Source organism: Leptonychotes weddellii, chromosome 2, assembly GCF_054177405.1.
Source record: "Leptonychotes weddellii isolate Sample4059 chromosome 2, ASM5417740v2, whole genome shotgun sequence".
Taxonomy (NCBI): domain Eukaryota; kingdom Metazoa; phylum Chordata; class Mammalia; order Carnivora; family Phocidae; genus Leptonychotes; species Leptonychotes weddellii.
Genome location: NC_138370.1, coordinates 140,119,252 through 140,146,644, shown reverse-complemented (window position 1 = coordinate 140,146,644; position 27,393 = coordinate 140,119,252). Strand labels below are relative to the sequence as shown.

The window sequence follows — 27,393 nt, the reverse complement described above, 5'->3', positions numbered from 1 at the left end:
CGTCTCATAAACATGTATGATGTATCATGTTTTTAAGACATGTATGTGCCTTACTGAACTGATAAGAATTATCTAAAATCATTATGGCTTAAAGGTAAACTCTTTTTTCTTCTAAAAGCAAGTGAGAGGGCCCGTCAGCTTTGAGTCCATTCATGTCCCTCAGTGTGCCAGGCTTCAGGCCCCCTGGCCCTGGCTGAGGTAAGGCGACAGAGCTGCAATATGGCTTTCCTGCAGTTTGGAGAAAGAGAAGGGAAGTCGATTCCCTCCTGTGTGTGTATGGGGCACGGGCGTGAAAATCGTACACTTCCTTCATAGAAACCTATTGTGGTTTAGGAATGATCTTTTCTGTCTCTCCTGTGATTCGTGGTGCAACAGAAGCCCAAGGTGACTTTGAGAGGGACATGCAGCCCACCAATGTAGCGGTGAGAAGGGCCAGGAAAAATAGAAGTCTCCATCTGGGTCCTTAGTTCCTGCTTCCTTTCCCGCCAGTTTATGGTCACACCCAGAATTTGTACAGAAGTTCTTCTACCTAACTTTCAAATTCTAAGCTTCTCTGGCTGACAACAAAGCTACATTCCAGAGCAGACGTGAGTCAGCTCTGTCTGCGAGGTCCTTAGAGGTCATATGTATCCTGTCACCTGCACTAAAAATCCAAAAGTCTTAAGAACAAACATATTTTCACATCTTAAAGAAAAAAAAAAAAAAGGAACAGCCTTTGGGATACAAACTGTTTGGAAGTGGGAAAATGTCTGCATGACATAACCGACCAGAACAATGGGGTCCCTGGTGTGCTCGTGTCCTGCTAATTCTCCTTTAAATGCACACTGGTTTTGCAGAAAATGGTTACCTGAGGATAAACCATATACTGCGCTGGAAAGACAATGGATAAACATGTCATTTGGCAGGCTGCACTGACAATTTCACATTTTCCTCCTCCTGAAAGGACAAGACTTGACTCCACAGCTCCTCTTGAATGGCTGCATGAGTCACAGTTTTAAAACGACAGTAATTGGACGGCATACTATTAAAAAGAATTCATCCTCATAGTCAATGGCAGTGTGTCCTGCATTGGGACTCTGACCTTGACAAAGATGAAACATTGAGCCATAGACTCTTTGTGTTGAAAGGGACCTTGAGGGAAGGTCCCTAAACGAAACAGCCCTTTACTACCTTCTAAAATAGATCATCCTGCATTGGAGAGCTCTAACTACTAGGAGAACAGTCTCTAGACAGAACAAAAATTTGCTTCTCTAGAACTCACCTACCCCCTCCATGGGTGCCAGTATTCTCCTAGGAGCTATTTAGAATAGGTCATAGTCCAAAAAAAAAAAAAAAAAAAAAAAAGAATATGTCAAATTCCCTAAGTCCTTTAATTATTGGAAGACACCCCATTTCCCACCCCTACCCCTCCAGGTCCAGCAGCCTTCGGCTATCTGGCATTCCTTCCAGCTTCCATATGCTCTGTGAGGCTGACCACTCTCCGCTGCAAGCTCCCCGATTCTTCGGTGTCCCTCCTACAGGGTGTGGGTAGAATGAACCCCAAAACTCCAGGACAGAGTGAAATGGACTAGAGCCTAGGATGGCGTCTGTTTTCTCAAGCCATTGCTATCACTGCGGTCCTGGCCTGCCCTGAGCCAGACACTGCCCTGAGGCCTGGGGAAAGCTCTTAGCAATTCCTGAGCACAGAAGGGGGAAGAAAGTCAAGGGTAATAAAGTAGAAAAGTAGCGGCTAGGAGCACAGTTTAGAAAATTCAAAGATATTTAGTGGCATTAGGTGGATTTATCTAAACAGAAATTCCTTAGTGGCTAAACAGTTGAGTATTAGAATCTGCAGTGTATAACCCGATCCCAAGAATGAGTGGTATTTGGGGCTCTGGATTCTCCCATTTGTCTGTAAGCATTCCTATATTTTGGTAAATCTTGCTGTTCTAAAATGTACTGACAAACTGAACAACAGGAAAAAATAGAAATGGAAACCATTTAAACACATGGCAAATCAGAGATCATTTTTTTCATCCAGAGCACAAACATCGATTAACACTCACCAACATCCCCAATAAATGAGAAAGTTAAAAAAGCAAGGCCATGGGCAGCCAATGGAAGGCCAATGAGATGAGCTGCAAGTCCCGCAGCTCTGGATGCTTCTCAAAAAAAAAAAAAAGAAAAGAAAAAGAAAAGAAGAGAAGAGAAAAAAAGACAAAGAAAAAAGCTGCATGAGTGCTGGAGAAGAAAGTGTCTGAGAAGGTGCCCTTGTCACTTGGGCCCATTAGGTGAGCAGTTCACTGAAGGGCTCATAAGCTGGAGGAAGAATTTGCTTCACGTGAGAGGAAAGAAGCATCATCTAAAGCCAGGCCCCAAAATGATCACAAGATGATTGGATCCCGAAAGAGCTTTGTTTTGAGAGTGTGTGCGATAAGTGACAAGTGTTCTCTCCAGCAGGGACTCCGTGACCATGTAAACCGTGTGGGGCTCTGCCCTCCTATAGCTGGGCTGCTTCCGAAGTTCTGCTGACTTATTTAATGTTGCTCAGAATCTCCTAATCCATCTTCCAATGTTCTACATAAACACAATAAAGACTAAGAACCCCTCTGCTAGAGGATTTCTGAGGGAACTTTAAGCTTCAAGAAACTGAGCTTGAGGTTTTTTGTCATTGACGATACCTTGAAATTTGGATGAAGCTACGCAGGGCAAAAGGGTTGCAGAATTGGGTTCAAACTGGTCATTGAGGCCACACCTCAGTGCAGAGATCCCGGTCAGTCAGGAACACCATCCTGGACCGTGAAGCCCAGAAACGCACTCCTGTAGGAATCGAATGGACTAGTGCTGGGAAATTCTTCACCTTGGCGACCTCATTTCTCTTTCCAAAATAATTATCAGCGGCGTGTTTGTCTAACCACTGCCCTGGCCCTGGCTGGAACTCCTAAATTAGATTATTGGCGGGGCGGGCCGGGGGGGGTAGTGATTGCCAAAGTTAGGGCAAGCTCTATCTTTCTCTACTAAACAAAGTAAATTTATAATTACATTTTAAATTATAGATAATTAACACTTATCTATGCCTTGGACATAGAAATACATGATGGTAGTGGTGAAGGCTGCTGATTATAACTCTCTTTACCTATGTTTTGACCAATATTTCAGCCTCCACGTGGACAAGGAATTGCTCTATGAGTAGTGAGAGGAACCTGTGTGTATGAGCATCAGTTGGGGTGTGTGTGTAGCAGGTAAATGTTGGCCCCCTAAAATATCTTGCCCTGTCCTAATCCCCAGAACCTTATTAGAACAAAGGTCTATTATAGATAAATGTATAATTACATTTAAATTATAGATAGATTTTACAAATACCAACTGTGAACTAAGGGACATAAGAGGGTGGACAAATGCTCTGTGGGCTATTCCTTAGCTTACAGACACATCAATAATAGGGGGGAATTAAGTGCTTTAGTGACCTGAATAAAAATTGTCACACATGGGATAAAAACTGTCTTTTAACCAAGAGGGTTTGAAGTGCAGGCTGAGGAGGCAGGGGTGCTATATACATTTGCAGAGGAAAAGGAGAGAGAACACAAAGAAGGCAGGTGCTTATGGACTGTTTCAAAAGTCAGGGTTAGGTCTGATCCTACTTCATATCGAAATCCATGATCTCCAAGAGGGTGCAAGCAATTCATTCATTGCATCTGTGAATGACACTAGCCTGCATGGTGTTGCAAACACTAGAAAGGACAGAAAAAAATATATCTAAATGGTCTTTAAAGAGGTTGAAATTAAAGGAGAATTGAACTAAAAGGAGACAATGTCTGGAGTCAATAGCTAAGAACTCAGACAGAAAGTGGGAAGAACAAGGGAAGTGCTCAAGTGAAAAGAGTCCCAAGTGGCTAGAGGATCAGATACAAGTTTTAGTAGCCCAGGGAAGATCTTTTACAAGCTGCTTGGAGAGGAGCTTTCCCTCTCTTGCCTGAAGATTTACCACTGCCTTTCGCCTGGGTATCATGGCACCCCTTTCCTACATGGGTTTGTTTGTAAGAACTCTGTCCCAGAAAAAAATGTCTTCCCATCTCCTGGTCTACCAACACGGTGGAATGGAGCCGACCCCTTGCCAACAACAAAACTGAAGGCAGAGTATTTTGCATTGACCAAGGAGGGCTCTGTTCATGTAAATACTCGCCATAGAATCTTGGGAAGCGCTAATGTCAGAGGAGAAACATGGAAAAGCAGGCTGACCTTCTTCCACCCAAGGCTGAAAAACAGATTCGGGAAAGGTTTTTTTTGTTTTTTTGTTTTTTTTTCTTAACAGATAACCAAATTGTATAGAGGGAAAGACAAGGTGAAGGAAGATATTTGAATTCTCAATATTGTTTCTGCTGTGTTTTAATTCTATATATGTTCACCGATCACCTATGCCATGCCCAGCATTTGTCTTAAATTTTGTGGGAGCTCCCATAGGGAATTCAATTTTATCTTCAGTAAGTTTAAGTCTAATTAGAAAAATGGAACTTACATATAGAAAAAAATGTTAAAGCACTGCAAAAAAAATACACAATGAGTATGGCAAGGAGTATGATCCACCTACCCCCTCCACCACCACCCCCCACCCCCAAAAATAGGAGCCAGGGACAAGTTTTGGAGGAAAAGAGGTAAGAGAACAGTATAATGTGGCCCAGAATGGTCAGGACAGCTCATGGAATAGTTGGGTCTCAGGGCAGATCATCAAAGATTAATGGTATTTGGACAAGTGGGAAGAAATTACGGTAGGGGAAGAACCTGAGCAAATCCCCCAGTCAAGGAAGAGAAATATACATACTAGTGTTTGGTCACATGATGACCTGTATTTGAGATTTTAGAATGATTTATTAAGAAATCACAGGATTTGAGGTTGGGTAAGAATCTTAGATTCTCCCCAAGTATAGGAATCCTCTACAACAGCCTTACAGGATGGTCTATCAGCTTCTGCTTTAACAGCTACAATGATGGGGAGCTCATTAGTTTTCTGACAGCTGAATGCTTTCCTTTTGCTACTTGGACCTTTCAGTGTGAAGTAGATCAATTCATTCCCTCAAAACATGGCAACCCCCCCTCCAAATTAAAGAGAGAATTGATGGTTTCTCTCTTGTCTTTTCTTTTTGTCTCTGGTACTTCCAGTTGTCTTCCTTGGTAGTCGAGGTGGTAGTAAATGGTCTACCCAGGATGCTCACTAGTTTGTTAAGGTCCTTTGAAAACATGGCACCCAGAAATGGACACTTATCCAGTTGTGGTTTGATGGTTCAGTAGAGTTGTTACTTCCTTATCCAAGATACTACTTGTCTTTTAAAGCAACGTAAGATGGCCTTTACTGATTTGCTTTTGTTAGATACAATCACACTATTGACCGAAAAAACTCAATAGGTCTTTAGATCATAAAACACTTATTATTTTGCCTTGGACATAGAAATACATGATGGTAGTGGTGAAGGCTGCTGATTATAACTCTCTTTACCTATGTTTTGACCAATATTTCAGCCTCCACGTGGACAAGGAATTGCTCTATGAGTAGTGAGAGGAACCTGTGTGTATGAGCATCAGTTGGGGTATGTGTGTAGCAGGTAAGTGTTGGCCCCCTAAAATATCTTGCCCTGTCCTAATCCCCAGAACCTTACTAGAACAAAGGTCTTTGAAGATGAATTGAGTTAAGGATCTTGAGATGAGATCATCCTGGATTATCTAATTTACCTTAAATCCTATGACAAGTGTCTTCATTAGACCCAGAAGAAGAGAACACACACACATAAGAGAAGGTGATAGGAAGACAGAGGCAGAGGTTGGAGTGATGTAGCCACAGGCCTAGAAATGTCTGGAGGCACCAGAAGCTGGAAGAGGCAAAGAAGGATTCTCTCCTGGAACCTTTTGAGGAAACGAGGTCCTGCTAACACCTTGACTGCAAACTTTTGGCCTCCAGAACTGTGAGAGAATAATTTGTGTTGTTTTAAGCCACCAGGTTTATGGCGATCTGTTACAGCAGCCTTAGGAAACTAACACAGAAGGCTATGTATTTCCAGGGGCATTCCCCTAGGAATGGGGTAAACATCCCCAATGATCCACACCAATGCTTCTCTCCAGCGCTTAGGGATATGGAAAATATGTTGGGAATGGCTGCCACTTAGACTGCTCCATTCTTAAGGAGGCAGTTCTGCCCTTGTATAAAAATGTAATCATTTTCTTTTAATCCATTCCTAAGTTAGAATACAGATGTTTTCAGCGATGACGGGTAAGCCAAGTTTGCTAGGGCCCCTGGGGGGAAAAGACTGCAGAGAGACTAGCTGAGTGTGTGTGTGTTGTAGAGAACATAATACACATCTAACAAGGATACTGAATGAGGAATTTGAAAACACTAGGTGACTCATGTATTAATGTGAGTACTCAGGAGCCTACCCATGCAGTGTTCTAGTCAAAGAAGGCCACGTGACTGACAAAGGCAATCATAGGCAAGTCATACAAATCATCTCCCAGATGGCAGGGACATATTTACACCTCGCCATCAGGCATGTGCTGTTGCCATGCACTGTGCCAAGATGCTATTAAAGAAAATTCTTGGAGAGTTTCCACTCTGCCGTTGGTGAAGTCTTTTGTGTGCCTATGACAAATGCATCAAACATAAGAAGCAAGTAAGAGTCACTGGAAAATAATGGTGGAATTTAAATCCACACATTCCAAGGCACAAATGAGTGATGTAAAAAACAACAACAACAACAGTGTCCCTGGTGAATTGGGCCAGAACCTACTCTGATGGTTGTCCTTGTGTAAAGTCAATCTACCACATCGAAGAGCACGGTTCCCAACAGCAAGGGGAAGAGGTTCTTTCAGAAAGGCAGAGGAAGAAGGGCAGGGATGAAAAGAATAGAAATGAAGAGATTCTCGTAAAAACTGTAAATCTCAAATTTGGAGGCCATCTTGTCTATTCCCTACCTGAAGCAGGAATCTCTTCTTTCTCCTCTTTTTAGAATATAGTAGAAAATAATAATAATTACTATTATTATTATTATTACTATTTAATGAACAATTCACTAGGTGTAAGATCCTGTGCTGGGTACTTTACATATATTTTCTCATTTAATCATTATAATACTGCTATGCGATCAATATAACCTACATTTTATAGATGAATATATGTGTCGCTAAAGAAACACAAATTCTCTTTGGCCTTCATTCATTCATTTAGCAATGCATACCGGGCACATACAAATATACCAAATAAACAAATATACCAAAAAACAATCACCTTCAGTGACAGGGAAGTCAGTACCCCAAAAGGCAACCTACTGGATTTTTGGACAGCTCTCATTCTTAGAAAGTTCTTTCTTATATTGATCTGTGAGGCCTCTCCATGTAACTAAGCAATAGGTCACTGTGGTGTCTTTGTTCACTTAGAACAAAATGAGGTAAGAGGAAATGGTGAGTGTAAGGGGTTTACAGGAGGCAACTGACATTCTTGGTTTCTGATTTCAGCTAAGTGCTGTTTTTATACTTAACAACTTGTCTGGTTTTCATGTTAACCCTTATTCTTTGGGGATCACAGATGGCTAAATCACATTAACCCAGAAAGAGAGATGTAGTCTTCCTTCCAAATAGTTTTGAAAAGCCCTTGACAGTTTGGAGGCACTGTCAGAGAACCATAAATGTGCCACCCACATAAAAGCAAGTCTACGCGATGCCAGCACATAAATATCAGGAATAGTTATGTGTCACCTCCAGGAGATCCATGAATACTGAGGTGATGAGGAGGACACATTTCAGAGCCTCTCTCATATGTCCTCTCTTGGCAGCATCTTACAAGAATGGCCTTTCAAGTAGTCAGAATCTCAGCAGCGGACCCTATTTTCTCCACTCCAACTGAGGAATTCACATCCAAAAGGGAGACACTGGAAGCCAGGAAGCTGGGCATCACTGCTCTGGGAGAACCCACTGTTTATTGACATCACAGAATCCTCCCGCCACAGGTCTGCAGAAGACCAGGCCTTTCGACGGGCAGCTACCCTACCATGGAGCTCCAAGATAAACAAGATCATCTTTGTTAACAGGTTTTCTTTCTAAACCTTTGGGGGTCTTTGGGGAAATCTGTTTTTCTCAAAGAGTCTTTGGCCCTCCACTGACTACTGTTTCCAACACTATTATGTCCAAACTGTAGAATGACCTGCTAAGTCAAACTTTAACCAATATAATAATTGTTTCCTCTACAGGCTCACCTTGGAGACAGTTCAGGTTCAGTTCCAGACCACCGCAATAAAGCGAGTATCACAATAAAGCAGATATCATAATAAAGCGAGTCAAGTGAATTTTTTGGTTTCCCAGTGCATATAAAAGTTTACATGCTACCATAGTCTATTACGTGTGCCATAGCCTTATGTCTAAAAAAGCAATGTATATACCTTAATTTAAAAATCCTTTATTGCTCAAAAATGCTAACCATCATCTGAGCTTCCAGTGAGTCGTAATCACTGAGCACAGGTCGCCATAACACATACAACAGTAATGAAAATTTTGAAATACTGTGAGAATTACCAAAATGTGACACGGCGACACGAAGGAGCAAATGTTGTTGGGAAAACGACACTGATAGACGTGCTGGAGGCAGGCTTGCCACAACCCTTCCATTTGTAAAAAAATGCAATATCTGCAGAATGCAATCAAGCCAAGTATGCCCGCATGTAACCAGACATACGCCCGTACTAACCTAACAAGGGTTACCATTTATTGAGCACCTACTGTATGTAGACCAGGCACTTTACATGAAACTGTTTCATGTTTATTCCTTACAGCAGCACTGGGTTTGGGAAGTATTCCACTTTCCAGATGAGGCCACATGTGACAAAGAGGCACTAAGGGACTTACGTTAATTACACGGTGGAACCGGGTCTCAGACCCAGATCTGTCTGATTCTACCTTCCTTTAAAAAAATAATACTAACAAGAGCTCGCATTGTGCCAGGAAGTGTTCTAAGCACGTTAGACATTTCACTCATTTCTTCCTCATAATAAGCCTATTTTCCAGCTGAGGTAAAGGGGGTTAAATCACCTCCACAGGCCACACTGCTAGTGTAAGGGAGCGCTGGCTTTTGAACCCAGGCAATCTGATGCTATTCTAAAGAAAAGGCAAATAGACAAGGAAACGGATGGGCAGGGAGGCTGAGGTTCTTCCCCAGGAACCCCTAAGCACGTCAGTAGTAGGGTTGAGGTTGTGAACCTCTGTCCTCAATCTGCTCGTGAATGACGAAAACTTGCCTTAGCTTTTCAGGGTACGGTGAGACTTAGAGGAGCCTGGGAACACTTCTGCTCTTACGCAATGCCTCAAGGTCATCCAACGGCATGGGATATTCCATGAGTGAGGCAATCACCTCCAAGGGAGCCACAAGCCGCCTTCCCCAGCGCAGGGCAGTCTCCCAACCGGCCACCTCCTCCTCGTCCTGGTGACTTGACACGGCAGCTCACCAGGCTGCGGCCAAGGGTGTTTATCTGCAAGACTGGAGGAAACCAGGCACCCAGTCTGCCCTGGAGAGAGAGCACAGTTGAAAGCAGAAAGGGCCGCCTGCCAAGTCAGATTACAGCAAATGACAACAGGACATTCCCCCTGCAGGCCTGCGGAGGACCACATTCGGTGGGCCTACTGTGGCATGAGGGCTTTGGGGCGGGAAAGGCAGGAGGAACAGCAGTGGCCAGCAACTCCTAAGCATGTCTGGGAGCTGGCAGAGACCGGTCTGCCTGGCTTGTGTGACACAGTTTAAGCTCCTGCCTCCTGCTTGTTTTCTTTCTCTGAACTGTTAACGTTGGAGTTAATTATGTACAATTAATAACTATAACAAGAACTATCAGGGTTCCTAATGATTGCAACCACAGAAGATCTTTTATCTTCGTTGGGTCAAACTATCTCTGCCAAGCACCCAGGAAAATTCCTTTAAGAACGGACTGCACCTTTACTTGGCGCCCATGTAAAGCCAGACATTGGTCGCCCGACGCTCTCAGCATGTTACCTTACTTACATCTCATGGTCACTTCGTATCATAGGGATTGTCTCCTGTTTACCGATGAAGAAACTGAGGGTCTGGGGTGCCTGGGTGGCTCGGTCGTTAAGTGTCTGCCTTCGGCTCAGGTCATGATCCCAAGGTCCTGAGATCGAGCCCCGCATCGGGCTCCCTGCTCGGCGGGAGGCCTGCTTCTCCCTCTCCCACTCCCCCTGCTTGTGTTCCCTCTCTCGCTGTGTCTCTGTCAAATAAATAAATTCTTTAAAAAAAAAAAAAGAAAGAAACTGAGGGTCTGAGAAGTTGAGTAACTTGTTCATGAATGTAAATGGAAGACATTGTATGTTTTCCAATCAGGCCCTATTTATTGTCACTTGAACCGAGAGATGGCGTAAGTACAGGCAGGGAATGACTGTGGGTCTTTCACCCCTTTGGACAATACTTGTGTGTAAATTATCCAAGAGACCAAGTACATTCTACATAACCTGGCTCTGGATTCCAGTCTCTGTAATTTTTTCCCTTTCTTCTATCTGGGGGCATAGCACGCACAGCTTTGTTCCTTTAGTAGCCAGGGACCCTGACATACAGTGACGAAATGATGTATTTAGTCATAACTTCACTACTGTGCAAAGAGCTAACAGACCGTGGTAACCCAGAGGGAATACATCTTGTGGAGAGGTTTGTGACTTTAAAGACACATTTCTCTCCAGAAAGATTCAGGATCGAAGAGATCTTTTTGTTTCTTCTACTGACAAAGCTCTGAATCAAGTGAGAAGACTAGTAGGGGACAACCTCGTAGCCACCAACCAAACACACCATTTGGGGGAAAAGAACAGACAAAGGTCAGGGAGAGTACAATACAAGCCTCCAAGGAGGGAGAGAGAAATTGGCAACAAGGCCCGGGCGGATTTCTAGTGGTAAGAAGCAAAGGTCTGAGACAAAACTTTTCTCAGATTGTTTCAATTTTTCCTTCTGGAGAGTTGACACACACCTTCAATTTCAGGGTGGATGAATAGGAGCGTAACTCCTAACAGGCTATTCCTTTGCAAAGATCTTTGCGAACTGAGATCTCAGAAAAGTAACTGATGAAGGAATCCAGAATGAAATGTCCCCTGGCTGGTTCATTTCTCCCTCTACAGTTTCCAGCTCATCCTAGCAGGGGACTGGGTTTATTTTCCTTTCTCTAAGGACAGTGCTGGCTGTGGAGTGTGGCTCTTGGGCTGTCAAGAACAGAAGTAGTACAGGCTGTGGGATCAGGATTAAGAAAACAAAAATGGATCCTACAGGTAAAATTACTTAAAAAAAAAAAAAAGTCAGGTCCTGGCAGAACAATGTCTTCGGTATATTTGCTATTAAAAGAGAAAAAAAAAAAAGTGGAAGAATTGGAAAAAAATTAAAAATCAGACCTGAAGTTACATTCATTCTCCAATGTTAAGCATGGAGGAAATAATCTTTACTTTAACCAAAGGTCAGCAGGCAGCCAGTTCAGGTCTGGATGTAAACAGTTCTAATCCGGACTGCAAAGTGGTTTTTAAGAGCGTCAACAAAGAACAAAGAAAACAGTAGACTTTTTTAGAGAAGAAAGAGGGAGGAAAATGAGTGCAGGGCTTCCGAGGAGGGCAGCAGAAGTTACCCGTCTGAGGACCGCACTTCTGGGGGGAAAAAAATGTAAGGTCATCTCACAGGTTCAGATGGAAATTGCCTCTGGTGAGACAAATGCAGAGAAGTAAGGCCAAATAAGGCAAATGAGGCAAAAATAAGGCAACTCTGAATTCATTCGGCGCTGGCCACCCAACCCCCATTAAGCGGGCTGAACAGGTCTGAACCTTTGAGTTCAGTTTCAGAAAAGTCTCCACTGCACTCCACTCCAGGGTTAAAAAAAAAAAAAAAATCAGATCAACTTCCTAGACAAGCAGCGGCTGGCTTAATGATTAAGAGAAACAAAAAGGATTAAATATCTGGCCTGGGAGAATTTTCCTGTGCAACCAAAATGTCAAGGCATCTCTCTGCTCTTCCCTCTCAAAAGGGCTTCTCCCCGTGGGACACACACCCGGGCTAAGCCATTCAGCTTTTATTTTTATGTTCAAATTCCTCACTCAGATCCCTCAGGGGCCAGGGGTCCAAATGCCAGAAGAGAAGAATGGAGGGTTTCAACTCACCTTTCCGAGTGTGTGTCTGGGGCTCTCAAGGCAGCAGCAGCTCCGCAGGTCCCATGCCTTGTGGGTGAATCCAGCAGCTCCTGGGGCTGCCAGAGCAGTGACCAGGCTCAACCCTGGTGCACAGGTAGCTAAGGAAGGAGGAGGGCATTGGTTGGTCGAGAGCAGGAAATGTGTGACATCACAGGAGCCTCACAGATAAAACATTGCTGGGACTTTAGCTATTGAAACAGTCAGTACAGGTCCCACCCACCTGTCATTTACCTGAATACCTGCGAGCAGGTAGGTGGCGTCTCTGTGCAGACAAATGAATCAGTTAGAGCAATTGGCAGATTGGAATTTACTTTCTTTCCTGAGCACAGCACGTGTCCAGCCCCGTGGACAGATCTGAACTTACAAGCCCGGTGGCTTCCGCGGCTCCCTCCTCCCACCCACCCCCTCCCAAATAGCTGCCTATAAAAGAGGCAAAAAGGAAATTTAAATGCTGAGACAGTGTTTTGGTGGGCGTAAGAAAGAAGAGTGTGAAGATCGATCGACTGCTTGGAAAATATTTGAGAGTTCCCCTGGAATGCCGTTCTGAATGGCATCCCTTTGAATCCCAAGTGCTTCTCTGTTCTGATACTAAAAATCAGAGGTGATGCTTCAAATTTATTAAAAAAAAAATCTAAATATGATACTGGTTGGCAGTTTCAAGGTCGAGCTTTCAAACACTTTTTCCCCTATCCCCACCCCAGGGGGAGGACGGTGTTTTAATCCCATATTCAGGAGTTTGGAAAACTTTGGCCGTTCCTACCGCGGTCGTTAGTCACATGGACTTGACGGTTCCCTCTAAGCCTGCAATTAGGAGCAATTTAAATGATTCAGATTTGAATGATCGTGCAGTAATAAGGTGGCTTTGTCTGCTGAGTTACAGCCAGGAAGAAGGAGTCAGAATTGTTTCTGTCCCAAGCGTGCTGTGTGACCTTGGGCAAGTCACCGTGTTGCTTGAGCTCTTCCAGCAGGAAAAGACAGTAACGCCATAGAACCAGCTGGGAGCGCTTATGACTGACTGTTCAACCCTTTGGCATCTTACAGACGATTGTAAACAACTCCCTTCATTGTATTTAAGCGCGGTGTATTTCTGTGGTCCCCATCCAGCATCTCCCGACGATTCCTTCATTCTCTGGAATGTGCTACCTGGGGAAATTGTGGGTTTTCCCTCCCAGGAGATGGTTGCTCGCCCAGAGAGACATTTTTTTTTCCCTTGAAGAAAAAAAAAATGTGGAAATTCCTATTCCCACCACCCCCCCACCCCCCTATTCTGTATCCCTCTTCTCCTGATGCTGGAAACCCTTCTGTTCCACGCATTCTAACATTGCACTGCTTTAGCGGGTTTTGGTCAGTCCGTGGGTGATAGGTTGGCATCTTGGAGGAGGGGTGGAGGAAGAGGCATTAATGAGAGGGGGAGGGTGAGAAGAGGGAAGGAAGGAGGTCTTGATTCTGTTCTCTTGGCCTCAACTTTGGGCACAGCCAGTAAAACGACCAGGGAGGGAAGGAGGAGAAATTCTAGTCAAGGGCATGGGGTGCAGGGTGGGCTCTGGATACTTCACTAGGAGGAGAGCTGGTTCCTCTCCCCCAGCTGTCCCAGACTGCTCTACACTACCTTCCCCACCTGGGACCTGGGTGCACCTTGAAGAGAATGAAAAGCTTAAAAAAAAAAAAGAAATCCCCATTCACGTTTTTATCCCATAGAAACTAAGGTTGGTGTGGCCTCTTCTTTAGTGTTAACAACAACAGGAAGAGGCAAACCGTTTTCCATGTGGGCCATACGGGAAAAGTACCAGTCCCCCAGCTTATTCTCAAATGAGAAACATCAGCAAAACAAAGGCTTCTCCTTCACTTGGACAGGGTGTCCCCCTGGGCCCTGAAGAAGGGCAGGGCGAGCCACCAACTTGATGAATCATCTAGAAGGTCGAGCCTCCAGCAGTCTTGAGGCCACCTGCCTTTCCCGTGTGTCAATCATGCCTCACCTTCTTCCAGGGCCTCCAAGTCTGTCCCGGGAGAATGGAATCACAGACAGATTCTTTTTGTTTTGTTTTTGTTTTTTTGTCTTTTTGGTGGGGGAGTTGTGTGTGTGTGTGGCGGGGTGGGGAGGGGGAGAATTTGTAAGAAGTGATGGTGCATAAAGCTTTATCCAAAGGCCTCCAGGCTATGGGGCTTCACTTGCTGTATTCATATACACTTGGCCTTCTGTATATATATGGCCTGATGAATAAAAATTAAGAACAAGAGTTGAAGCAGGAGTGGAATTCACTCCTTGGTGTGGTTGTATAAGTGAAGAGAAAGAGAAAAAGGTAGATATATTTTACACAATCAGACATCCTAAGTGAGATGCATCTTGGTACTCCAAGATTTAGAATAATCTCTAAAGGTTAAAAAAAATCAATATGGGCTTCATTATTCCATTAGGGCTCTTGCATTGTTAAGGAAATGATATTTCTAAAGTACTGGTGAAAAGGTAGAAGTAATAAACATAAAAAGCTGACATTGAATAAGTGCTTAGTGGGTGCTACTTACTGTTCTAAGCACTTCTTACATCAGTCCTATAGGTTAGGTACTATTTGCATTTAAAGCTGGGAAAACCAAGGCATAGGAAGACTGAGAACTTACTTAAGGGCAGTCCAGCCAGCAAGCAACAGGCCCAGAGCAGTTTTAACCAGTGGAAAGAAGGGGAGGAGAGTTTCTGATTTCATGCTCACCAGGCAACTTCTTGAACACTAACGAAGCTTCTTACCCATCCTTTATTCAGAAGGAAGTATCTTGTGGAGGTCGCCCTGGGGGTATAGTTTCTGGGAAAGAGTGTCTTCAGTTGCAAATGAATTATTAATCTGGTTTATTCATAGATTATATATGTATAGAACATATACACAGATGCGTATTATTTATGCATATGGTTATGAGAAAACACATCCTGAATGCATCACTTAAAATCATCTTTTGGAAGTCAAACCAACCCCAGGAATGAAAGATCAACTTGAGGGGCCCCTGTAGAATGACTGGTTATAAGTTTCAGTGACATCTTTTACTGTTATTTCTCTCTATAACTTCAACAGTGTATCCCTTTAAAATCTGAACATCTTATCGGGACAGCCATAAGAACATGGAACTACCTACGGTTGGATAATATGAGACAATGTAAACTTAAGTTCTAGTACCAACCACGGCCATGGTGGACGGTTGAGACTGGGTTGGCTAAATGCACACTGTTCCATTCTTTCCCCGCCCCCATACCAAACAGGGGAGTCACTAGTCCTTGCTGAAGGGCCATGGCGCCCTTTAGCTGAGAGATAACCTCAGAATATTCAAGATGGAAGTCCAAAGACAGTGTAATTTCTATGCCTTGTTTCACAGAAGGTGGAGGGATAATCAGAAAAGGAAAAGAGCAATGTTGGCTGGTGCCATCGGGGAAGACTTCATGGAGAATATATGGGACCTTGATGGATTGGCAAGATGGTGGGAAGGGCACATAGTTCCAGACAGGGTGGCAGTGTAGATGGAGGCAGGGATGATCACAACCTGTGTGTGTCGGGGAGGAACGGGTGGTGGTGGAGCAGGGGGAGGCAGGCAAAGAGGACCCATGGCATGCTAAGTTTGGATGGGTAAGGTGGGACCAGATTATAAAGACCTTCAAGGGCTGACTGCTTCAGGTCTTCACGGTGTTGCTGGCTACTACTCTCATGATGAATAAACAGCTTTTTTAACTGGGGGGGAAAAAAAGGAAGAAAGAAATTCAGCATCTTGAGCATGGAGTGATTTATTAAGAGTGACAATGTTTTAAGAGACCAACCGAGAAATAGACTCTTAAATACAGCGAATAAACTGGTGGTTGCCAGAGGGATGGTGTGTGTGTGGTGGGGAGAGGAAGGGGGTGAAATAGATAAAGGGGATCAAGAGTACACTTCTCTAGAAAAAATAAAGAGTACCATGTTGGGGCACCTGGGTGGCTTAGTCGTTAAGCATCTGCCTTCGGCTCAGGTTATGATCCCAGGGTCCTGGGATCCAGCCCTGCATCGGGCTCCCTGCTCAGCGGGGAGTCTGCTTCTCCCTCTCCCACTTCCCCTGCTTGTGTTCCCTCTCTTGCTGTGTCTCTCTCTGTCAAATAAATAAAATCTTGAAAGAAAAAAAAAAAAGAGGGACCATGTTTTCAGTGTGGAGCAAAATTTCCAGGAGATGCCATTTCGGCTACCTTATGATCATCATTCTCTTTAGAGGCACGCCTCCTTTGCAGTTGTCACATCCCGTAAACATGGTTGTCTGCAGGGCCCGGTGGAACGCATTAGAAATCTCTCTGAACTCAAGGTTGGGCCTGTCCTAGTTAACCAGCCAGCTCACTTGGGCTTTTTGATTAGTTTGAATTCTTTCATGTATCTTGACAGGGAAATCTAAGGGGGGAAGGGAGGTCTGTTTTCAAAGTTCTTTCCTTCTAGATCAACACAATGAAGGTTGGCATTCTCAAGGAATCCTCCTGGCAACGAACTTATTGCTAAGAGCGTGCCTCGTGATTCGTCAGAATTACTTTGCCCCTGTTTGCTTTCTTTTTTTTTTTTATGGCATATTTGTAGAGTTGTCTAAGATGACTAAATGCCACAACAAAACATAGTCCATGTGATTTTAATAAACACATCTCGAGAAAAAGCCACTTTGGCTGAAAGTACTCAGCATATGAGATGGAATTGCTGTATACATTCCATCATCTTGGCCTCAGATATTTTTTTTTTAAACTAGCTTAGCCCCAAATCTTTCATTGGCTAATTACAAGTGCTTAGCATGATGCAAATCAGCAGATCCCACAAGGGAATTTATGGAAAATAATAGTAATAATCACAACTATCAGCTGCTATGATAGATGCCGTCTGGTTCTGTGTATGTGGAGGAGATTCTGGTTCTCTCAAGAAACTCACAGCCTGTATATTGCCTGGTGTGCAAACGAGCTTCTAGGACAATCTATTGATCTACAGTTTAGGAGCAGACACTTTCTGCTTTGTGTGCTATTTGGGGGGAGAGAGAGTACTTCAGTTATTGGACTTGGCACCTATTTTGTGAACTTGGCACTTATTTGTGGCCAGCGCACTCTGCTTTAGCACACATACACAGAAGGACTTCATTGTCATGGTCTCTATAATTATCACAAGGCCTATATTCCACGACTATAAATATCTTTATGTTTATATGACTCCACTCCTGCATAAACCAGGTGGGTTAGTGCATGTTTTGGTGACGGTTGTCACTATTTTGGAAGTTGTCCTGTCTTTGTTTCTTTATTGGTTCCTTCATATACAGCTATAATGATTGACCCAATGCCATACATCAAAGATATAAAATATCTCTTTTCCTTGTTAACTTTGGCCTCATTCTAAGGGCTTCCATGTCCTTGTAGATGACCCCTCTGGCATCCTCGACCTCCTCAACTATGAGGACATTTACCTCTGCTCCTCTTAAGCTGCTTGTTCTTTTTTTTTTTTTTTTAAGATTTTATTGATTTATTTGAGGCAGAGAGATACAGAGAAAGAGAGAGCATGAGCAGGGGGAGGGGCAGAGGGAGAGGGAGAAGCAGACTCCCTGCTGAGCAGGGAGCCTGACGTGGGGCTCGATCCCAGGACCTGGAGATCATGACCTGAACCGAAGGCAGATGCTTAACCATCTGAGCCACCAGGTGCCCCTAAGCTGCCAGTTCTTAGGGCCACCCCTTGAATCTTCTTATCACCATCAAATCTTCCATTTCAAAATATCTGAGAACACCATTCTCTGCTGTATGCTCAACCATTCAGGTTTTTCCTCTCCCTTCCCCAAACTTTGCCTTCTTCTCTGCATTGACTGTGATCTCTGGTGCCTGGAGGCTGCCCGAGAATATCTGTTCCATACTGTTTTCACTTCCAGCTTATCTGGCCCAGATTCCACTTCCTTGCCAGCTCTTCAACTTCCTAGTGACCTGGGGGGACCGTTGGGCTAGCCTTCTCTCTTCCCATAAGCCTGAAGACTGGTGCCACTATTTAGGGATGTCCTACAGCACCTGCAGTACTCGTCACTCTCCTCGGCACTCCTGGTTAGTGTCTCTTCCTTCCCTCTCGGTGGTCACCCCACCTTCAGTTCATTCTCCTTGCCTGGTCCTCTAGGCTTTTCATGATCTGTCCCCTGCCTGCCTATCAAAACTCATCAACATCTTATCTTTCCCATCCACAGAACACCATCCACTTTCCAGACCTGGGGTGTCCGAGTCACCCTGTGTCAGAGAGGAGCACTGCCTCACACCCCCATTTCCGCAGGAAAGTGGTTTCCAAAGCAAACACTGACCAGCTCCACACTTTACTCAGTCCGCCTCTGGGAGTCCCTGACTGGAAAAATGGGAAAGAACAACCAGGTAAGCTCGGTTTTGCTCCTCCCTTTCCTGTCTTGGGAGTGAGCCAGACTTTCCCTGTGCTGTGCCATGCTCTGAGTCTTTTCTGGGCATTCTTCCATTTGAGAAGCTGCCACTCCCAGGTCTGCCCTGTCCCGGGTCTTCAAGCTCTGTTTTCCCTTTTTCCAGGTGCTGTTGTTCAATTTAGCCATTACCATTTAAAAGGTGGTATCTTTGCCTCCATAATTACTCTTCTGAATTTTTCTCAAATTATCCCAAACCCAGATGGGAAAGAGGCACTCTACCACGGTTCTCCTTAGATACCCCCAAAACCTGACTGTTTGTGGTTCCCATAGTAATCAGCCTCTCTCTCTTCCGGGCTTTTACCCATGTGATTCCCCCCCCCAACATTTATTGTGCATTTACCATTGCCCGGATTGACAGTATGCACCTTATCTGTGTTCTCGTATGGGATCCTGGCAAACATCCCAGGAACAAACTCTACTTAACAGATGAAGAAACTGAGTCTCTGAGAGGTGATGTAACTTGTCTGACACGCCCAGCTGATTACAGGCAGACCTGAGACTCAGGTACGACTCCTCCCTCAGCCTGGGAAAATCCTCCTCCACCTGTAGGGCTCAGCTCAAATGTCCTCTCCTTCACAGAACCTTCTGTGACCTCCCCGAGGTTTGCCTGCCTCATACTTGCCACACACTCTACTTCAGCAAGTATTTCACGGATTGCCACTTTTAAAAGACCATCTCCTCTCTAGACAGCCAGGTAGGGAACACAGCTTTTCATAGACCCTCAGGACTCAGCCTGAACGAAGTGCCAGGAAGGAACTTAGCCCAATGCCTGTGATTAATATTAGTTAAAAGAACTAAAGATGAGTATAAGACAAGGGGAGGTGGAGGGGATGGAGAAACTCACAACAAGCCAAATCTCGAGGTTCCCCTTCCTTCTCCCAGCAGTCTAGGCCTGTTGGCTTGGGGAGGGGAGCTGATTTTATCCTATTGAAGTGTTACAGTAATGCTACAATCTAGACATTCATTATTCACTCATTCAGTCTTTCACTCGCTTATTCAACAAATTTATTAAACACCACTAATATGCAAGTCCATGTCAAGGATAAGTAGAATCTATTTTCAGGAACTCATAGTCAAAGGACAAGTAGAGTTTAAGACCAATGATTAAACAATCAAAGGTGGAATTGCCATAAAGAGAGGAGGGGCACAGGTGCAATTGCATGAAGGAGGGGATGGGTTTGTTTCTTCTTGTTTAAAGGCTCCAAGTTGTTAAAAAGTACTTGCCCGAGTTTGCCCAGCTAGTAAATGGCAGAGCCAATATTGGAGGGTAGTTCCTCTTGATTTTAGGGCTCCTCATCTTCCTGGGTGCCCACACAGCCTCATCCTGGTCCTTTGCTATACAGGGGGTCCGGGATCCTAACCTGCTTCTAGAATCTAAGTGTGTCACCCCAGGGAATCTGTGGCCTCTTACAGCTTTACAGTCTTCACATTGTAGGGGTGGGTTCTCTGAGAGGGTAGAAAGACTAATTACTTCTCGCATGTGGTCCCAGAGTTTCATGACCACAGTCAGAAGGGCTGGTACCTTGGGAAGAATCTGAAAAAAGACCCGTTCTCTGCAGGTGACAGAAACATCTGTAGATATTTACATCTGTAGAATTGAAATTCCTTGAAGGTGGAGTTGGTCTACTTCAGTAAACCATTCTTAAAGATTCCCACCTCAAACCTCATAAGTTTTTAAGCCTCTGGTGTAATTTAATTCCCTTTTAATTACATTTTCTGTGCCCTCAGTCCTCAGTGGAGAACAAATTACCATTTCCTCACCATAACCCTCCAATATATTTGCTGTCATTTCTGCTGTCTTATAAAATCCAGGCCCAAGAGCCTGACCTCTTCAAACTTTTTCCTGAGGAAGTTGAGAATTCATAATAACTAATAACATAAAGTGACTTACAGATACACACAAAATGTCCCAGTGGGATGGAGTGGAAATGGCAAAATCAAGAGGGGAGTCATGTTGCTGGCCTCCTCAGGTATGATAAGCACAGAGGAAGCCAACTTTCTCAGTGGGGGAAGTGTTTTCTTTTTAATGAACTTTCACTTCCGTCCAAGAAAGGACAGGTCCTCAAAAATGGGGATCAGTGTCAAGAAGCCTGTCCTTTAGTTCTCCTAAGTCAAAGAATATAAGAAAGAGAATATCATGAAGACCACTCACCATTAATGAAGAGACAGTGTCTTGGTCAGATTCTGACTAACAGAGTCTCAGCAAAGGAAAGTTCATTTGACTTTTCTCGAATCATGAGGAGGTGAAGATGCTCCTTTACAACTTGGATGATGAACATGGGTGGGTGTCTTTTCAGGCCTTTCTTAGAGCTGAATTCAATGGCTACCTGTCACTCCTCCATGACAAGGTGCCTGGAGTAAACAAGGGTAGACTTCTTGGTGGTCATGAAGCCACAGTGAAGTGGAGCAGTGGACCTGGGTTTGGATGATGTGGAGGGCGGGCTTCCCCATGTCTAGTTCTGGGAACTCTGTCCCAGGAGCAGCCATCTCCTCCCAAAGTCAGTGTGGAAGATGTACTTCCAGTCCAAAGTTCAGATAATCACAGAGTGATGAATACTTTAGCCTACTGTCCTTTGCCAATTATGACACCATGGAGTTGTTATCATCATAGACCCTTCATGGAGTCCCCCATTACTGAGTAGCTCAACTAATCCTGAGGTGGAAATGTTGACTTCAAATGCAGCTGAGGGGCAAGGTAAGAGAGCAGGAAATCCTTCCCCTTGGGATATAAAAATGTCTGAGAAGAGGTCTGCATTTTGCATTTAAATCCACTGAGCCCAGTTCAGCATTTATGGAGAGTTAAGAGCCAGGAGAAGTGTTATTAACTGGTCTGGGTAATAGAGGCTCTAGATTTCCAAGTTCCTTGTTTGTACTGTCTTAATTTGATGCTTTGTCAATATCAGTGCCTGCCATCAGCTCAGGGTGGCCAGGCTGGTTCTTCTGGTTCAGGTTGTCCCCCTGAAGTGGTGCGGTCCATTTGGCAAGAGGAGAGGCCACCCTTCCAGTCCAATCCCACTTTCTCTGAATTGCCCCAGGAGGTGGACTGGAAGTACAGCTTTGACATGTCCTGCCATAGGCACACTCACACCCCCATGTTAGGTGACTCTCACTAAGGTGTCTCCCCAAGGTGGCCAGTCCTTCTAAATGATTCGGCTGTACCTGGATCAACACTGTTCATGTTCTGTCACCCACTAAACTTGCAGCTGTGACTAGAGTGTGAGTGTGGCAGCAAGCCATGTATACTGTGAGATGCTCATTCTTCAATGTCATGTAGCTGTAAAGTTTTGGCAGAGGGACAGCAGTGGTGCTAGGATGTCCCTTCCTCATCTCTGCCCCAGGACCTGCTGCATGCACCAACTCATTTGAACTTGAAGTTGGAAGAAGATCTGTGATGTTCCTGGTCAACCTTCAACCCATTTCAAGGTAGCAAGGTATCTTCTCCAGGATTAAGGAACCAGGAACCACATGCCAGGGGTCGCCAACAGGTCAGTCCCAAATGTCAGTCATCTCAAAGTCAAACTCTCTAAACTGATTACCATTATTTCTCCCTTTATCCCATCCCCTCTCCCAGAAATCTCCCCATTCTATAGAATCTGTACACCACTCTTTACCCTTGCTTAAATGGCTGACTTCTATTAGTACCATTGTCCTCCCCTGGAAATGATCACATGAGATTTCATAGAAAAGCAAAAGTGGATCCTCATCAGGAAGTCAATGGTCAATGGAAAGAGGGACAGAATGAGAAATAAAAACCAGAGTCTGCTAATGTACATGCCAAAAGTAATAGAAATGAAATTAACCTCTGCAGTGATCCAGGGATAAATCTAAATGTAACTAGTGAGCTCTGCTGTCTGTGATCTTGATACAGCCATTAGGGAGTTTTTCTGGGTCCTGGGAGAAACAGATGCCAAGATATGATGAAACATGCAAAGACTTTATTAGGGATAATACCTATGTGGGCAACAATGGGACAGGAGCTGGAGAAAGGGTGGGAGAGCACCCGAAGAAGTATAATAATGTCTTTGTTGAATGAACGCATGATGAACAAAGTTCAGTTTGGAAAGGGAAAGAGAAAAGAAATATTTGGGCACAAAATGATGTGAATTAGCAAAGTTGCTATTGGGTTATAGGTAAGGTAGATATTCAGCTGGTGTCCACCATATGGCTGTACCAGGTATTTACTCCTAAGACCTTGTCTGACTGGTCTGGTCTATTATTGGTTGATGTCTGTGCTGTACTGATTTTTAATATTTTTTAAATGACCTCCAGTTACATGGGCTATCATACTGCCTGGAGTATTTGGCAATGGTTTCACAAATGGAAAATTTATTTCTGATGGCCTTCTCACTGCAACATAGGGCTATCATACGTATTAACAATTCTTATAGATGGTGGTGGTGCAGAAACAAAGGGAACTGCCAAAATTCATTTGTTGTTCTATAAATTTGTTGGAGGGCGGTTTATCAAACTGATGGTACGTCCATTCAAAGTTGTCAATGAGCTGCTGGTTTTTGTTCTATTCTTCCTGGGAAAGAATGTATATTTTTCTTTTCCCATTGCCCCACTAAAAATATACTTGCAACTAAAGCTTGTGCACTCCTTATTTATTCTTTTATCATAAGCACTGTATCCCCTCCTTAAATAGGAAAATGTTTGAAGAAAAAATGAACTGAGACCATGAAAAGTAACCGGTCATCAAAGTTTTTACACTCACAAAATACTGAACTAATGAGGGAAAACTGGTGAAATTTCTAGACTTAAAAGCCTGGTAGACAAGAGGCAGAACTAGCAGAGCCCATGCCAATATGGGAGTGTGAAGGCGGGAAGAAGCAAGAGAAAGTGACCCAGGAACTCACAGAGATTCGTAAGGACTGAATTCTCATGGGCAGTGGTATTGGGGTTCAGACCAAGTTTAACTAGATCTCCAAAGAACACCTGATATCTGGAATACACTTACACTAGCTGGATTTGTTTGTTTTTTTGTAACCAAAAGTGAATTATGAATATCAGTCCAAAGTCTGAGACAGAGTAACTTGTCTTTCATATAATGAACTAGAAAGTGAATTCTCCTAGACTAAGGATTTGTGCTCATGTCTGGGATGGGGTTGAACGTCTTAGGTGGGGATGGCAGGTTGTAGTCACCCCTTCCAAGAAAAGAGTGATGCAAGGACAGGAAATGGGAAAAGATGATACTATGAATATATAGAATTCCAGGGGAAGTGACATGTTATCTTGTGTTCATTTAAACTTCTCTTCCAGTGGGCACCTGGGTAGCTCAGTTGGTTAAGCATCTGACTCTTGATTTTGGCTCAGGTCATGATCTCGGGGTTGTGAGATCAAGCCCCACGTGAGGCTCCATGCTCAGCGGGGTGTCTGCTTGAGATTCTCTCTCTCCATCTCCCTCTGCCCCTCCCACCCCACTCTCTCTCTCTAAAAAATAAGTAAATAAATATTTAAAATAAAAATAAAAATAAACTCCCCTTCCAGATTAATGAAGTGGCTAATTTTCCAACATAGGGCACAAACTCTCTCTCAGGGTTCTAGTCATTGCTTCTTTTCTCCTATGTGGTAATGGCTCCACCCTCCCACTGAAACACACACTCTTACTAGCACTGACTACTGCACTATCCCTGTGCTCACCTTTGGAATAGCCCCTTTAGGAAGCTGTTTTTGATGACCTGATATGACCATGACACTTGTTTCCTGCCCAGACTGCCACAGTGGCCCAAAGAATGGCCAAAATTCCCTCTCTTCTTCTGGCAAGCAAAGACAGAAATGAGATTAGGCTAGTGACCAGAAAATACAAGAAATTCAGACTGGAGATATCCTGTGTCCGAGAATGGTCAAACTTTTGAAAATTAGGAAAAAGAAAAAGTTTAAAAAATCAAATCCACAATAAGCAAATTAGAAAGAAGAAATAGAATGAAGTATGTCTACCATTGTGGAAAATGAAGAACATGGTATTTCCTTCCCATTTCTTCAAAACTGCATACTCAGCCAAGTTACCAGTGATATCCTTATTGCCTGATCCATGATGATTCTCAGTCTTAATCTACTACTTTCCCCTTTTACCCTACTCCTTCCACACTGGCTTCCTTGCTTTCCCTTGCACATGCCAAGCATACCTCCATCTCACAACTTGGTAATGGCTATTCTTTCTGCCTGGAATACTCTTCCTCCAGATGTCCACATGGCTGGCTCCTTCCTTCCTTTAATTTTTACTCAAATGTTACCTTCTCAACAAGACCTATCCTGACCACTCCATTTACAGTTACAAACCTCCCTGTTGCACTCCCAATCCTACATACTCTGCTCTCTTATTTTATTCCATGGCATTTAGGACTTCCAAAATGCTTTGTTAATTGCTTATTTATTATGCATATTGTTTATTGCCTGTCTGCTCCCATAGACTTTCTTGAGGGTGGGGACCTTTGTTTTTTACACCAATGTCTAGAACAGAGTCTAGGCCATAGTAAGGTGCTCAATAGATATTTGCTGAATAAATAAATAGCAAAGGCTTTCAAACACAAAATTCAACTAAATGCTATTAATGTGATGAAATAAGGGCAGGAAAAGAGGCGAATGCAGAGATGAAAAGGTCAGAAATAGGATACTAACATGAGCAAAAAAGGAATTGAAATTTAAAATCATTAAGCAAGGCAAAAAAAAAAAAAGACATTCCATCATGATAAAAGACACTTTATATTAAGAGGATATCACAGTCCTAGGCTAGTTTGCATTAAATACCAAAGTATGCATCAAATATCAGACATCTAACTATATAAAACAAACACTATTAGAAATAGAACAACAACTTGATTTTTAAAAGAATACAATTCTGCTGGGTAACTTCAGGATGGCACCAGAATGACTTTGGAATTGTGGCCATAAAATCAGACCAAAAGAGATATGCAAAATTAATGAGAGGTAAATTAATGATCTATTAAGAGTTGTTGAAAGAATATTAACATAATTGAGAATAGAACCAAATAACAAAAAAGGTGAGTTGACTGTAAACAAATGCTAAAATAACTTCTCCCTCCTCACAACCCCTGGTTGGTTTGCATTACTCATCAGAGTGTTAAGGGAGAATCCAGGGAACCTGGATTATGAAATCACTGCAAGACTTGGGAGTCCCCATTAACCTAGTGAAGTGGAAACTGAAAAGAGTTAAGGGCTATGCCCAGAACTGGATTAGCATAACTCCTCCCATATTCTAGTGGTAGAAGGAGTCATGAGGCCCATCCAAAATTTAAAGGGATGGAAAAATAGTTTCTAACTCTCTATGGAAAATAGCATAGCTATTTTAGTTGAAAATAGCATTTTCAGCTCACACTGAAAGCATATGGGATGGGAATTGTGGTATGGTAGCCATTTTGGAAAATACAATCCACTTCAACAGATAGTTGGAATAACTAAGAAGAAAATTTAATATATTATCTTTATATCATATAACTTACAATGCAGTTAAAGATTTTAAGGAAATTTAATAAATCAAGTTATAAAAATGCCATAAAAAGGAACTGCATTTTTTTTGCTAGATTTATAGATTAAATAATAATATTTGTCAATTAAACTTAAAATTTCAGTAAATGGATTTCTCTTAACATGTTAAAATCTGGAAAGAGCATCACTCACACCCTAAGGAAAAGAAAAAGCTGAATAATCTACACAATTATAACTTTTCTGGGGTCCATTAAAGAGCTGAGGTTGTAGGGCAACCAAGTAACCTGAAATCTAAGGAAAAATAGGCATCTCCAAGGAGAAATACAATATGAGTACTAGCTAATGTGAAGCAGAGCAAAAAAGACAGATTTTCCATAAAAACAGGTAAGAGACCTCCTGCTAAAATTTGTAAAGATTTCTAAAGTCAAGTTGGGGCTATCATGAAAGCATAGAAATCCTGGGAGCAGCAGATAAAAGGAGAATTCACATTCAGTCACAGGCTCTTCTCCACAGACCACACCAGGTGCTCATGAAAAAGATTGGGGTAGGGTAGAAGATGAGAGAAAGCCTTCCTAATGGTTCAGATCTGTGGAAGGAAGATGAGAAAGACAGCAGACTTCTCAACAGAAACTATGAAAGCCAAAGGGTATGGAGGAACACTTTTCAAATACTGAAAAGGAAATACTGTAAACACAAATTTTTATACTCAGTGAAAAGCCTTTCAAATGAAGGAAATTAAGACTTTTTCAGATAATCAAAGATCAAAAGCATTCGTTACCAATAGACAGGAACTACAAGAACTCTTAAAGGAATTTCTTTAGGCAAAAGGAATATGAGACAGAAACTTGGATTTACACATAAAAAAAAAAAGAAAGGCACAGGATATGGCAAAAATAAATGGACTGTGGAAGTCAGTACACTTAACACAATTTTTGGAGCACACACACCTCTAATCCAATCTGATTTCACAGGTTATTTTATCTTGCCCAAACTACCCTAAAGAAAATTTAGCATTCTAAAGTATAATAAGAATGGTTATTTTTGTGTTATCTGGGGGAAAAGACAACCTAGTTAAGGAAGAATGAGATTGGGACCAAGTTTATAAAAGGGTAAAATTTTTTATTTAAATGTGGTCAAGTGTAAAAAAAAATAAGTAGTGAGAATAAGAAAAATCCAAAATGTAAGATGAACATTGAAAGTATACAGTTAGGGCACCTGGGTGGCTCAGTTGGTTAAGTGTCCAACCATTGGTTTTGGCTCAGCTCATGATCTCAGGGTCCTGGGATCAAGCCCTGTGTTGGGCTCCAGGCTCAGTGCTGAGTCTGCTTCAGATTCTCTTTCCCTCTGCCC

At 43.1% G+C, this 27,393-nt stretch overlaps 1 protein-coding gene across 2 annotated transcripts in view; it reads right to left on the bottom strand.

Moving 5' to 3' along the window:
• The window catches only part of LNX1 (ligand of numb-protein X 1), a 175,818-nt gene that overhangs the window by 103,517 nt on the left and 44,908 nt on the right, over nucleotides 1-27,393 (bottom strand). Inside the window, exons 2-3 of one of the 2 annotated variants that reach the window (XM_081812376.1) lie at nucleotides 12,142-12,269; nucleotides 9,249-9,515 (exon numbers count right to left, since the gene is read on the bottom strand). The gene's annotated coding sequence lies outside the window, so the exon portion shown is untranslated. The remainder of the gene's footprint in view (nucleotides 1-9,248; nucleotides 9,516-12,141; nucleotides 12,270-27,393) is intronic. The other variant, XM_006734378.3, reaches the window with a different exon arrangement.